Genomic DNA, 13,803 nt, shown 5'->3' with positions numbered 1-13,803 from the left:
TTGAACTTATTATGGGAAATAAATATTTAAATAAAAACAAGCTGCTGATTATTTCACATTTTACTTGTGAGCAACGGCACATTTAAATCTTACAAATATAGTTATTTGGCTTATATCGTGATATATATCGTTATCGCCTGAAATGAAAAAAACATATCGTGATATGAAAAAATCTCGTATCGCCCAGCTCTACCTGGATGTTAAACTTAATTGTTGCACCTGGTAAAGGAGCAACGCTGATAATTTTATTACAGAATTTAGACAGTTTTTCAATTCTCAGTGAGTAAATACCTTAAGCCGTTTTGTTCCATACGCCTCCTGACTGTCCTTTCAGACACTCCGAACCTCGTCGCAATTTCACTCGCTGTCAATCCACAGAGAACATGATGCTCTAAAACGTCAATCGGTATATCAAAAGCGGGGCGTCCCGTTCCGTGAGTTTGCCGCTGTTCTGCGATGCTTTGCTGGAGTACTTCATGTAAGTTTGCAGTCACTCTACCATCAATGTCTTGGTTGGAGAGTGCGGAAATAAGTCCAAGAATTTCAATAAATTCCTCAGTTTTATTTGTCACATGCTCCAGCTGAGCAATTCCTGCTTCAACATTATCTGCTAGGTCTAAAATATCTCTTACCAACTCGAGAGTGATTTCACGAAAATCCCCCATGACGGTAGCCATGTTTTGCAAGGAGCCACTCCAGACCAAAGCAATAGTTTTTGACTCGATAGGTGTTAACCCCGCCTCCTTGCCGTGATGGGTGAGGCTGACAGATAAAATTATTTCATGATGAGAGCCAGGCGCCAGGACTGCCAAAATGAAATAAATAAATATATCATTAAATAATTAATTAAATGTGTCAATAATTAATTAAATGTGTCAATAATTAATTAAAATGTGAAATACATACATTAATTAAATGTGTCATAACTATTTATTTAATTAATTAATTCCAATTTTAATTAATTATTGCCACATTTAATTAATTATTTAATGGTGTATTTAATTAATTCATTATGGCAGTCCTGGCGTTCCATACTGTTGGCATCAATATCAAAAAACTGTAAAAGATGCCAAAAGACAACACTTATCTGACATTATTTCGTCAAACTGTCGCAACCTGCATGTTTTATTTAAAACCATTAACTCTGTTCTTAGTGCACCACATACTGACTGCAGCCTCGTCTGCAGCCTGTAAACGTTTTTTTAAACACTCTTTTATTGAGAAGGTCTCCTCCACCGGGGCTCAAATCTCTTGGTAGCCCTACTGAGACCCCCAATGTGTATTTAGATACCTTGGCACAGTACGTTAAACCAGCTGTGACAAACATGGAGGTCAAAGTGAACTCTGAACTGAAGCTTGGCAGTCAGATTAAGGCAGTGGTAAAATCAAGCTTCTTTCAGCTCAGGCAGCTGATAAAATAAAGACATTTATTTCACAGCAGCACTTTGAGACAGTTATCCACGCCTTGGAGGGAGCTGAGAGGTAACTCAGGTTTTAAAAAGGCCAAATCATCATCCAGGGATGAACAATCATATTTAAAATCTGGATGCATGGGTCTCGGAGGCAGAGGAACATCACTAGGACACATGAAAAACGTCACTTCATCATCCAGGGATGAACGATCATTTTTCAAATCTGGATGAATGATCTTGTCAGTGTCCTTTGAATGAAAGCTGGCATCAGCAGGTGGAGGATTTGAAGAAACTGGAACATCCCAAGTCATCAGCCTCATGCGTTTAGGCATCAAATGTTCCTCTTCATCCTCCACAGAAATAACACTTGAATATCTGCGCTTTCTACCCAGACCTAACTCTGCAATGGGTGGAGGTGTCAGAGGCAGAGGACACATTAAAAAGGCCAAATCATCATCCAGGGATGAACAATCATATTTAAAATCTGGATGCATGATCTTGTCTGTGTCCTTTGACTGAAAGCTGGCATCAGCAGGTGGTGGACTTAGGAGCTCACATGCAGGTGCGCTGATAGGTCTGAACATGAAAGCGGGAACTTCATTGTCCAGAGCACAACGGTCTGCACTGGATGAGTGTGGGAGCTTCTCCTTTGCCCGTGGAGGAGGCAGACTTTGAGCCAAAGGGATCTCGTGTTGCAGAGAAACATTCAAGTCATCTGACGTTTTGCTCTGTTACATATTATTATTGTTGTTGTTGGATTTTTCTTTAAAAATTCACACAATTTAATGTTTAGAAACAGACACAGTGAAGGGTAACTTACCACAGCTCGAGCCATTTTAGGCGTCTGTCAAGGCAAAGACGCAGGATTTGGTTTCTCTGTGTAACATTACAGGACAGTTGTCAGTTTCATTTTCAAGTCAGTTGGATAAATTCATATCAAACTTCTCAAACTGTATCATTAAAGCGTTGTTTAGGTGGACAAATATGAAAGATATGAAGATAAAAACAGTAACAGCTGGCAATCAAGGGAAAACAACCTTATGAAAAAGGTCTTAATCATTATTGTTTAAAAGTAAATCTTTCAGTCCTTACTTCAGTGATTGTTTGAAGTCTCTGTGCTTGTTGTCAGTCGCAGATTTGTGTAAAATAGTTGCAGTTTGTGAATAAAGTTTGCAGGAGCTCCAAAGTTTGTCTGTTCAATACCAAAGTAATGAGGAGACTGAGTGCAGGTTTGGAATCCTCAGTGACAGAAGAATGCAGCAATGTTTGAATTTGTTATATTAACAACAACTACCAGGATCATACCATAGCAGCACAGTGATGCCCAATCAAATGTCAGGTACAAGGGATAGCCCACATACACATCCAACAGCACAGTAAAGCAATGGGCACCAATGCCACCAGTCAGGCCTTAAAAATACCAGAGTTATATAACAGCACACTGACAGTGTCTCATACAAAAATATAAAATGTATAAATACAGTTAATATAATTTTTATTTACATTTTATTTAATTCTCTTCATATAGTGCCAAACAGATGTCTCAAGGCGTCACTGTTACAACATAGATAAACATGAAATCCATTATTTAATTCTCTTCCATTCACTCCAGTTCAATTCAATAGCTATATAGATGGATAGACAGATATTTTATTAGATACTGTATTATATACTATATTGATTCCAAATGGAGAATTAATGTGTTATATCACCAGGATAATGAATTCAAGCAGTACAATCTCCAATAAACAGACAACACAGTTCAAGTTCAAAGTGCAATGTGTGCAGGATCCAGGCTTTATATTGTAAGATGCAAAATGTTTATATATACATAATATTGTCACTGTGGCTGATGTGATTGCAGTATGAACCCAAAAGCAGACAAGGGAGAGATGGAACTGAATCTTAACAAAAAGCAAACCATTTATTAGGTTGAAAAAACATGAACACAAAACAAGGCCCAGCAAACAGGGGTGAAAACTAAAACCTACACTGGGAATAACTCGGTACAACTATGACAGGAAAAACATGAACCTAAACAGAATCAGGAGATAACCTGAAACCTGGAATAACGTGAACGGAGGAAAACAGACGCACCAACACTGACCAGAGGAAGACAGCGGACTTAAATACACAGAAGAGAAAGGAGGGAAGTGGAAACACAGCTGACACAAATGAACCTGACACCACAGGGGAAGCAAAATGAAACACACTGAACATGGAAACACAACCCTTTCAAAATAAAAGACAAAACAAGGAGAGACGTAGACGTGTGATGGGCTGAGTTGAAAAAGCAGGAGGAGTCACAGGAATTATTACAAAAACATGGTTTTCATTTATTTAACCCAAAAAAGCTGTGATGGATGGCCTTCGCCTCACGGTAATGCACCAAAGCTTTATCCGCCACCCTCCAGCCCAGAGGAACGAGACGCTCTTGTAAAATTGACATTCTCCTCCCTGGCAGCGTCCCCAGCAAACCATATGGAAGTCAACCTGACCGCGGAGCTACTCATGCAGCAAGGTGGTTCCCCTCTCTTCCTAATCTGTCTTGGGTGTGTGAGGGCTCAGAGAAGCACTTCCAGTTCATTAAAGGAAATGTGCCATCTTTCTGCACCTTTGGTAATCACATCCCATTTGCTTTGCCATTCACACAAATTTTGACTAAGGGTCCCCAGCCTCTGCATGCCATTTTATATACTGTTGCAGAGTCAGTCACAAACCAAACATGAGAAGACAAAACAAAATCTTAACTTAAATAACGTCTTAACATTATCAAGGTAAACTTATTTTAGAAGAGGTCTTTAAAAAAGAATTTTACAAGCAGATCTTCAATTCAGAGTAACAATCGTGTTGTACACAGTTTTTAACATCTTTCCATGAGCGATTAGCTAGGTCTTTTTCCACTTCTAAGCATTTCATGCAGTGTTCTTTTTTTGGAACTTTGCGCTCTGCTACAAATTTTCCCAGCCGTCTTTGCACTGCCGTCTTCTCTGCTTCACTCCATGGCCTCCTGACCTTCGCACAGGGGATCTCTACAAATAACACAAAAGACAACATGGACTGTTAACTTTACAACATGTATGTAACCGTAGGTTTTGTTTGTTTGTTTGTTTTTAAAATGGGGTTCTGCTTGTGTATATATACAGAAAATGCCTAACCAAACGGTAGGTTCAACAATTTACTCAACATTTTGTACCCAAGATATGTAGTAAGCAGTTTAAAATTAAGTATTTTGAGTTTACAGAAACATGAGATCAGTTGTTGAGTAATATACTTAGAGTGAAACAGCAGCCAGTTTACTTCTATACATTTTGTTTTCACAGGTACTTGTTGCATCTAGCCTTTTAAAATAAGATACTAACTAGTTATTTCTGCTAAAATCATTCGCCATAACAATATTGTTGTAAACAAAACAAAACAAAAAAACCCTGTCACACTTTAATAATTTGTTTTTGTTTTAAATAAGGCAAATATTTCTGATGTACTAGTAATAAAAAAAAAAACTGTGGTGTTGGTAATAATCATAATCAGCCCTAAATATATGCTTTAGCAAAACAGTAAAGTTTGAAGCCTAATCTTAAAAGTAGATAGTGTCTGTCTCCCGAACCCCAACTGGAAGCTGGTTCCACAGAAGAAGGGCCTGAAAACTGAAGGCTCTCCCTCCCATTCTACTTTTTCAAGGCCAAGTACAATAACCCAAGTTTTATCTCAATTTAGAAGCAGAAAATTAGAGGTTGTCCAGGTCTTTGTCTTTAAGACATCCCTGTATTTTATCTATCCATGAAGCCATAAAACAGGAAGTGATACGATACCAACAACACCAAGTGAAAGAACCAGTGAGCAGTCAGTCAGCAACCATGTAGTCTACTTGATGAGCTTTGTTGCTTGTACTTGCCGTTTCTTGCTGTCTTTTCACAAACCTCTCACTGAAAATGATGGTCCAGACTGTCAATCTAGTTCACTTTAAAGGTTTTGATTTTAAAACACAACATCTAAAATATTCATTGTAAGAAAATAACATTGATGTAAAGTAGTTGTCTTTAAGTGGTAAATCATAGGACTAGTGATGGGATTTCCGGCTCACTAAAAAGAGCCGAACCGGCTCTTCAGGTTGTTTTGTTGCTTTAATTAATTTATTATTAACAATAATATAAAATTATGCACAAAAGGAATTACTAATGTAAAAAAAAAAAAAAAGTGGTTTTATTTATATATGTTTATATTTAAATATATGCGGTGGCCCCTAGAGACAAAGCAAGTACAAACTCCAAAAGACATTTCTAGTGTTAACTGAACTTCCAAAACAGAGCTACCTAGATCACTTAAATTACACAATTGAAAGCATATGTGTATGGTTTGTGTATTTATACACAAGCACTCATATATATTCAAATAATTTAAAAAAATGTTAATTTACCTGTTTGTAGCAAGTACATAAGCTAAAGAGTAAATTGAGTTGGTTATGAGTAGTTGGGCTAATTCAGAAGATATCAGATTCGGCTCTAGGAGGTGAGTGAAGTACAAAAAACATACAACCACAGATATTGTGATTACAGTTATTATTTATAGTGAAAATAAAGTGCAATTACCAAATACCAATATTTACAAAATCTGCAGACAGGAAAAAGATAAACCATAATTCAAACTTGTAAAATATCCGCTGCACAGCGGTGCAGCAACCTCGTCCAACCTCTGGCAAACAATGTCCATAAAGTTTATTTCATAATTGATATAAGTCCAACGCGTATGACAGTCTGTAACAGGTTGAAATTGGAAGTGTGATGATCAGCACTAAGATTCCAAGACTAAAATCTCGGAAGTGAGATTTAGGGGACTGAAAACCAGGGGGGGAGAGTGTAGGCCGCAGCAGCCTCCTACCAGACCGCAGGAAGTTGTAGCTGGGGTTCTGGCTCGTTGGGCCTAGCTCGCCATCCAAGGTAGTGGTGTCGCTGTGGTCTCTCCAGGGCACCACGAGCCTGCACATTCACTACGTGCGATGTCACATATGAGCCTTCACGCATCTACCCACGGCGGTATCAAAGTACTGTTGCTTCCATCCGCTAACGCCTCTCCCCCGCGTCTTTCCGAGACGACAACCCGGAAGGCATATATCGGTGCCTCGCGAATGTGATTGGTCACAACAGGCACGTGCAGACTCGCGGCGTGGCGTGCGTCATGACGCGTCGCGATGCCTTCACGGACACGCTCCAGTTGGAATTTAAGATTTCGGTTTAGTTATAGATGAAGTTCTTTTTATTTTTATGTGGGTTACATGTTACTACCACACACCAAAGCCGGTCATAGCCACTAGGTAACAAAAGCTCAAAACTGCACCTAGCATTCTGGAGCACTTCTGTTGTCTTTTGTACGTGCTTCTGAGTTTGTACGTGCTTTGGAGTTTTTACGTGCTTCGGAGTTTTTACGTGTTTTGGAGTTTGTGTGTGCTTCAGGGTTTGTACGTGCTTCGGAGTTTGTACGTGTTTTGGAGTTTTTACGTGTTTTGGAATTTGTACGTGTTTTGGAGTTTGTACATGCTTCGGAGTTTGTGCGTGCTTCGGAGTTTTTATGTGGTTTGGAGTTTGTACGTGCTTCGGAGTTTGTACGTGCTTCGGAGTTTGTACGTGCTTCGGAGTTTGTACGTGCTTCGGAGTTTTTATGTGGTTTGGAGTTTGTACGTGCTTCGGAGTTTGTACGTGCTTCGGCGTTTTTACGTGTTTTGGAGTTTGTACATGCTTCAGGGTTTGTACGTGCTTCGGAGTTTTTACGTGCTTTGTCTCTAGGGGCCACCATAAATATACTTTTATTTATTCACTCCACATAAAATTTAATAAATAAATCATATAATACCAAAAACAACTATTCACATTTCAACTTTTAACTATTTCAATTTTTAGCTTTTTCCTTTTAAACAAATTTAAAGTGCGAGAGACAGATTTGGTGTTACAAGCTTCATGTTATGGATTAGTCAAGTGTAAAACTATTTGACCACACAATATAATTTCCAATTCAATATAGCAGGACAGGGGAAAAAAAGACAATAAATACTCTATCATACATACCAGCAACAGAAACCTCCAGGGTGCTGAGGTTCTTGCCCCTTAAGGTGCCAGTGCCTTCCTCCATTGCAAACAGAAGCTTGCTTATCTTAGCAATTTGAAAGGTTTTATCTGTCTGTCTGTAAAAGTCCTGGTGAACTCTGATGTCATGTCCCATGAACCTTGCAACTTGCTCGAGCTCTTGATCATTAAGATCCAGGAGTTGACAAAGTGTGGCAACCTGTTTTCTTAATTTAGTTGGCCTCAGAAGCTCAGGGGTTTCTGCTTTGCTTTGGTTTGCATATTTTTGTGGGCAGTCACATCCACGTATGTGTGTCATCCCACCAGGTCTAGCAAAGAGATAGGGATTTTCAGCAGGTACACCAGCTGCTTCTCTCTTTTTCACCAACAAATCCATTGACTCCTTCATTCTGTCGCTCAAAAAACACTGCCACTTTCCTGCCTCTCTTTCCCCTGATTCCCCCTGCGGGTTAATAGCTTGCTTAGCTCCTTTTCTAATGGTGACAAGGTTTCGTAAATGTCTTCATTAATGGGACTTGTTTTTACGTTCTTGTAGGTCTGAAGAGTCAAGCATGATGCTTCCCCTTCACGTCACTTGTTAAAGACAATAACCTGTGCCAAAACAGTCTCGTTCAATGCCTTGTATGCTGCCAAATCCATGTGCTGCATCAGTCTCTCTCTTGCTTCACCTTCCACGGTACGGAGATGGTCCCTCAGAGCAATCACATATTTGGTGAGGGGAATGTCATCCTGTTTATTCCACCTCTTTTCTTGTATTGTTTGGTGAGCACTGACAGATACACTGTTCCTCCAGTTTTTGTCCAGAAGTTCAAAGAATTTTTTGGCCGCCTTCTCTGCATGGTCATCAGCATTCATAAGAGTCTGTCCAATCAGGACCTCGACTGCTCCTTTAAGACAAAATCCAATTTTGACTGCTGTTGACGGTTTGCCATATTCATTTTTGCCTGGACTAAAGTTTGTAAGATGCTTGGCAACACTGACAACTATTATACCCGATTCTTTGATCCCCATGATAGAACAGAGAAAACCTGACTCAGGAGTGGTCAAAACATTTGTAATTCTTTATTCAATCATCTTCCGGAAGAGAGAGCCCTGCACAGCCCAAAGCCCAAAGCAGAATCTCTAACATTACAATCTAAAAATGCGTCTCATATAGTGTTATTTTGGTACTTAACACGTCACACAGTTTCAGTACAAACAACTCCTTATATGTCAGTAGCTTCCTCTTTTTCTGTCTAGCTTCCTCTATTTATTAATATGCTTGTACAGCTGCACACAGACTTCCTGTTTTTCAGTCTGGCTGAGCACTTAGTTTGTGAGTCAAAAGTGGCCTTTACAAGCCTTCATTACTGAAATACATAAAACAATATAATCAGCAAATAAGCATTAAGAATATATATTTATTTCTTAACACAACAAACTCAAATTTTGATGGTTTGCACAAATCTTCAAGAACATTCACTGTCTTGTCCATATCTTTTGCAGCTAACATGAACCGGCCAAGCTCCCTCATGTAATGTATTGGTGCTTAGACTTCACACGGCCATGTCTTGCATATAGCGATTCTCCATATTTGCAAATCAGAGAATCACTCCTGATGTGAAAGGACACTTGATCTTGTCGCATGTTGTTAATAATAGTCTGACATCCTTTAGATTAATGTTTTATTGGAAGCAGGCGTGCAGCATAACTCTGGACTCTAGGATGTCTTTTTTTTGACACACACAGTTTTTTATTTTTGAATGACAACTCACGTTTCCATAATGTCTTTTTGCTATACATTCCAAAGCAATACAGGCAAGGTAAATATGTTCCTACTATGGCTTAATTAGATGGCTGCTTCCATGTTACAACTTGTCCTCTGCCTTTTTGTATGACTTTGCTGTTGTGCTTAAAGTCTCCTTTATTGCGAAGTTGTTCTAGAAGATCCTTCCTTTCTTTGGAACCTAGAGGGTAGCTAAAGGCATATGCCACATCACTCATCTCCATGTGCTTCCTCTGCAGGTGTCTTGATGTTTTGGCTTGGGACTTCCCACAGTAAAGACAATAATGTTTTTTGTCCCATACTCGTTTGTTGTCCTACCTTTTTGTACATGTTTTTACAGTCACCTCTGATTTCCGTTTAGCCTGTTTAGCCTTTTTTTTTCTCCCTTGTGATCATTTCTTTCTTTTCCCATATGTTCTGGGTGTCTTTTTAAGAGTCATGTTTCTCAGTTCTTTATTATCACTGTCGCTATTGCTAGAAACGTCAGTGATCTTTAGTGTCTTACTTTGTTGACTGTGGGTGTCCTCATCACTTAAGTCTGAAATTTGACTTGGAACGTATTCAGAGTCGGAACAAATGGAGAAATCCAGCTCAGAGCAATCACTCTCCTCCTGAATAGGTAAAGAGAATAATCATCGTGAGAAGAAGTCAATTATAGGGATAGAGTTATGTAATAAAGCTGTAAAACTATCTTCCAAAAGTTGAGACGCTGTGTAAAATGCAAGTTAAAATAGAACGCAATGTTTTTCAAAGCCCACATCTCAGTGTATGGGGGTGCATTAGTGCCTATGGAGCTAGCAGCATGCACATGTGGAAACGCATTGTCAGTGCCGAAAGAAAATACAGGTTATAGAGCAACATGTGCTCCCATCTAAACAACATCTTTTTCGGGGAAGGCCTTGGATATTTCAGCAAAGCAATTATAAATCGCATAGTGCATGTATTATAATGGCATTGTTTCATAGTCCAATACTCTGAGTGCTGAAATGACCAGCCTGCAGTCAAAACCGTTCACCTTCTCATAACATTTGGAGCATCATGAAACGAAAAATACGACAAAGGCGGCCCAGGACTGTTGAGCAGGTAAAATCTTACATCAGACAAGAAAGGGACAACATTGCTCTCCTTAAAGTCCAGCAACTGGTCTCCTCAGATCCCCGATGTTTACAATGTTGTAAAAAGAAAAGAGAAAATTCAGTGGGAAACAAGGATAAAGCATCCATAAATTCCGTGAGAGGACTCAGTGCTTTATTCAAAGATTCAAGAACATCCATGTCCTGCCATGTTAGGACTAGATGTCTTGTTTTTTTGTCTGCACGGAGAACCTGTGAGAGCGCTTTCTCTTGCTCTATAACTCTGTTAATCATATGTTGTAGGGAGCCCCACCTGGTAGGGGTGTCTGTGATAAGCTGGTGAGCAGGTAAGCCCAATTCTGCTTGAACCTTGGCCAGTTCATGTCGTCTTTTCCATGAATTGGAGAAGGCACTCACCAATCGCTTGCAGACACCAACTGCTCGTTCCACCTGAGGTAGTTTCAAATTCCTCTCTGTGTAAAAAAAATGTAAGATACATATATTTATCGGTTACACTTTAAGGCAGAAGTAACATTTTTTTAGGCTACATTCTAGTAAAATGTTAATTTGCACATCGTAGTGTGGCAAATCTCCGTTAATGAGTTACAGCATTTCGCCCCGTGCGTGGGGCTGGACGGCGCTAACGGAGACTCGTTAACGGAGATTTGCCGTGTTAATGCAGTTGTGGCGTAAACGTAATTTTATCATTTTAGTTGATATCTGAAACTGAATTGAAAACACCTCACCTTTCCAACTGTCCAAAACAAATAAATGTTGCAATATTTTGCTAACAGTGTCACAATCATCGTCTGGTGTGCACAACAATATCATCTTTGGACAAGTGCATTCAGTGTGTGGGACCGGTTTCCTCCCTCAAGTGGCTTGGCTATAAGTGCAAAGGTGAGACATTTGGTAAATGGCCTGTATTTATATAGCGCTTTACTAGTCCCTAAGGACCCCAAAGCGCTTTACATATCCAGTCATCCACCCATTCACACACACATTCACACACTGGTGATGGCAAGCTACATTGTAGCCACAGCCACCCTGGGGCGCACTGACAGAGGCGAGGCTGCCGGACACTGGCGCCACCAGACCCTCTGACCACCACCAGTAGGCAACGGGTGAAGTGTCTTGCCCAAGGACACAACGACTGAGACTGTCCAAGCCGGGGCTCGAACCAGCAACCTTCCGATTACAAGGCGAACTCCCAACTCTTGAGCCACGATCGCCCCACTAAATGTGTACCTATTCATATGTTGTAGGGAGCCCCACCTGGTAGGGGTGTCTGTGATAAGCTGGTGAGCAGGTAAGCCCAATTCTGCTTGAACCTTGGCCAGTTCATGTCGTCTTTTCCATGAATTGGAGAAGGCACTCACCAATCGCTTGCAGACACCAACTGCTCGTTCCACCTGAGGTAGTTTCAAATTCCTCTCTGTGTAAAAAAAATGTAAGATACATATATTTATCGGTTACACTTTAAGGCAGAAGTAACATTTTTTTAGGCTACATTCTAGTAAAATGTTAATTTGCACATCGTAGTGTGGCAAATCTCCGTTAATGAGTTACAGCATTTCGCCCCGTGCGTGGGGCTGGACGGCGCTAACGGAGACTCGTTAACAGAGATTTGCCGTGTTAATGCAGTTGTGGCGTAAACGTAATTTTAACAAGATTAACACTGACAGCAAACGCTGCAGGGAAAATTATGCCTTAAGCAAATTGTTTTGGTAGCAATTAATCTTCCAAGCTTTTAACATGCTCGTTTAAATTGTACCTTTAGAACTGTAATATCCTACGTGGCCTGCTATTGTTTATTATTATTGAAATATAATTTTGCATTTAGACACTCACCAATGGCTAGGTGGAGACGGTGACCAAAACACTGTAAGCGTGTCCACTCATTCAGCTGAAGTGCAAGGATGTTGTTTGCAGCATTATCCGTAGTGACACACACTAGACGATCCTCATGCAGTCCCCACGACACAAGAGCTTCCCTGAGGCCTCTGGCTATCATTTCTCCTGTATGATCATCAGGAAAATAACTTGTCTGCAAACATCGACTGTAGAGTGTCCAGTCTCAGATGAAATGACTGACTTAATCATAGGGCCTTAAATTCTCTATACATGACAGTGAATATTTTAAAGACATTAGCTTGAAACTTATCTTTCTCATACAGTTTATTTAATGTTTCAAAAGCCTCTTCAAAAATGCACTGTATTTTCATTTTCTATCTGTTACACACGAAGACTGAGACCAGCCAGATTCAGAAGACTGTGAGCTGCCTAAAGCCGCAACCAAACAGCTTTCCAAACAATGATCTGGACCTGAAACATCCAGAGCCTGAAAGGGTAAATATAATCCAGTGTACCACTTAATGAACTAATAATTTAATCTATCATCATTCTTTATGGATGCTGTGTGTGTGTGTTTGGCAGTCACCTGGGTGTGATGTGATTTACATGGACCGTGGCTTGTAGGTCCTTTTCATTGTTTCAAAGTGCAAGTCTGGATAACATCTGAGTGTGTTTGTGTGTTAACCACCCAAATGTGACTTAGGAGGACCACACTGTTATTGGGGGACTCCGTCAAAGTTTGCTTCATGGTGACATCACTCTGGTTTTAGGAGGGGTCTTCTCGTATTTTTTTGACAGTTTGACCTACAGCATGCAGAACTGACTGCATGTGCTTTGTTTCTAAGTTGAAATGGTTTGAAACTCAGGCTTGAACATTAAGATAGATAGTACTATACAACTTCTTAACTTGTTTTAGGCACTTTTTACTGCTGTAGTGCATGGGTTCTCTCTGGCTGTGTACTCTGGCTTCTTCCCACAGTCCAAAGATGTAGCTTATGGGGTTAGGTTAACTGGTGATTCAAAACTGCCCTTTGGTGTGAATGCAAACGCTTGTCCTTCCATGTTAGACTGGTGATCTGTCCAGGTTGCACTGCCCTATGGTAGCTGGTATAGGCCCCAAACCTGCTACCCCACAATCCTGATAAGGATAAGTGGAAGAGGATGGATGACTGCAAAGGAATCAGCTGTTAATTGGAGTGACAGGCTGTCGCAGGGTATCACATTGACAGACTCTACCACACTCACACCTATGGGCAATTTAGAATTACCAGTCCAGCAAGCCCCACTAACTGGATGTCTTTGGGCGGAAGCTGTAGTTGCCAGATACAACTCGGGTGAGAGGCATTGTACACCCATCATATTTGGAATAGGTTCCAGCTGCAAGGATAAGCAAATAAGGAAGGATTGTTTTTTATTTTGTTTTTACTCTGACCCACCTCACGCAGATAAGAATGCATGTGCCATTTTTAAGAAGCTGCAGTGTTTTAACTCAATTTGCTATTCTAGATAACAACAAAGTGAAAGAATCAATTCCCCTAATCCCAGTAAAATGGTTCCAGTAGAAAAAAGTGAAGAGGTCAATTGCGTTCAAATTTTATACTGGGATGAAGTGTATTAGTTGA

This window comes from Rhamphochromis longiceps, linkage group LG22 (genome assembly GCF_057381845.1).
Source record: "Rhamphochromis longiceps isolate RC_006_pf linkage group LG22, R_longiceps_female_GT1.1, whole genome shotgun sequence".
Lineage (NCBI taxonomy): Eukaryota > Metazoa > Chordata > Actinopteri > Cichliformes > Cichlidae > Rhamphochromis > Rhamphochromis longiceps.
Note: the sequence above shows the minus strand (reverse complement) of the source record.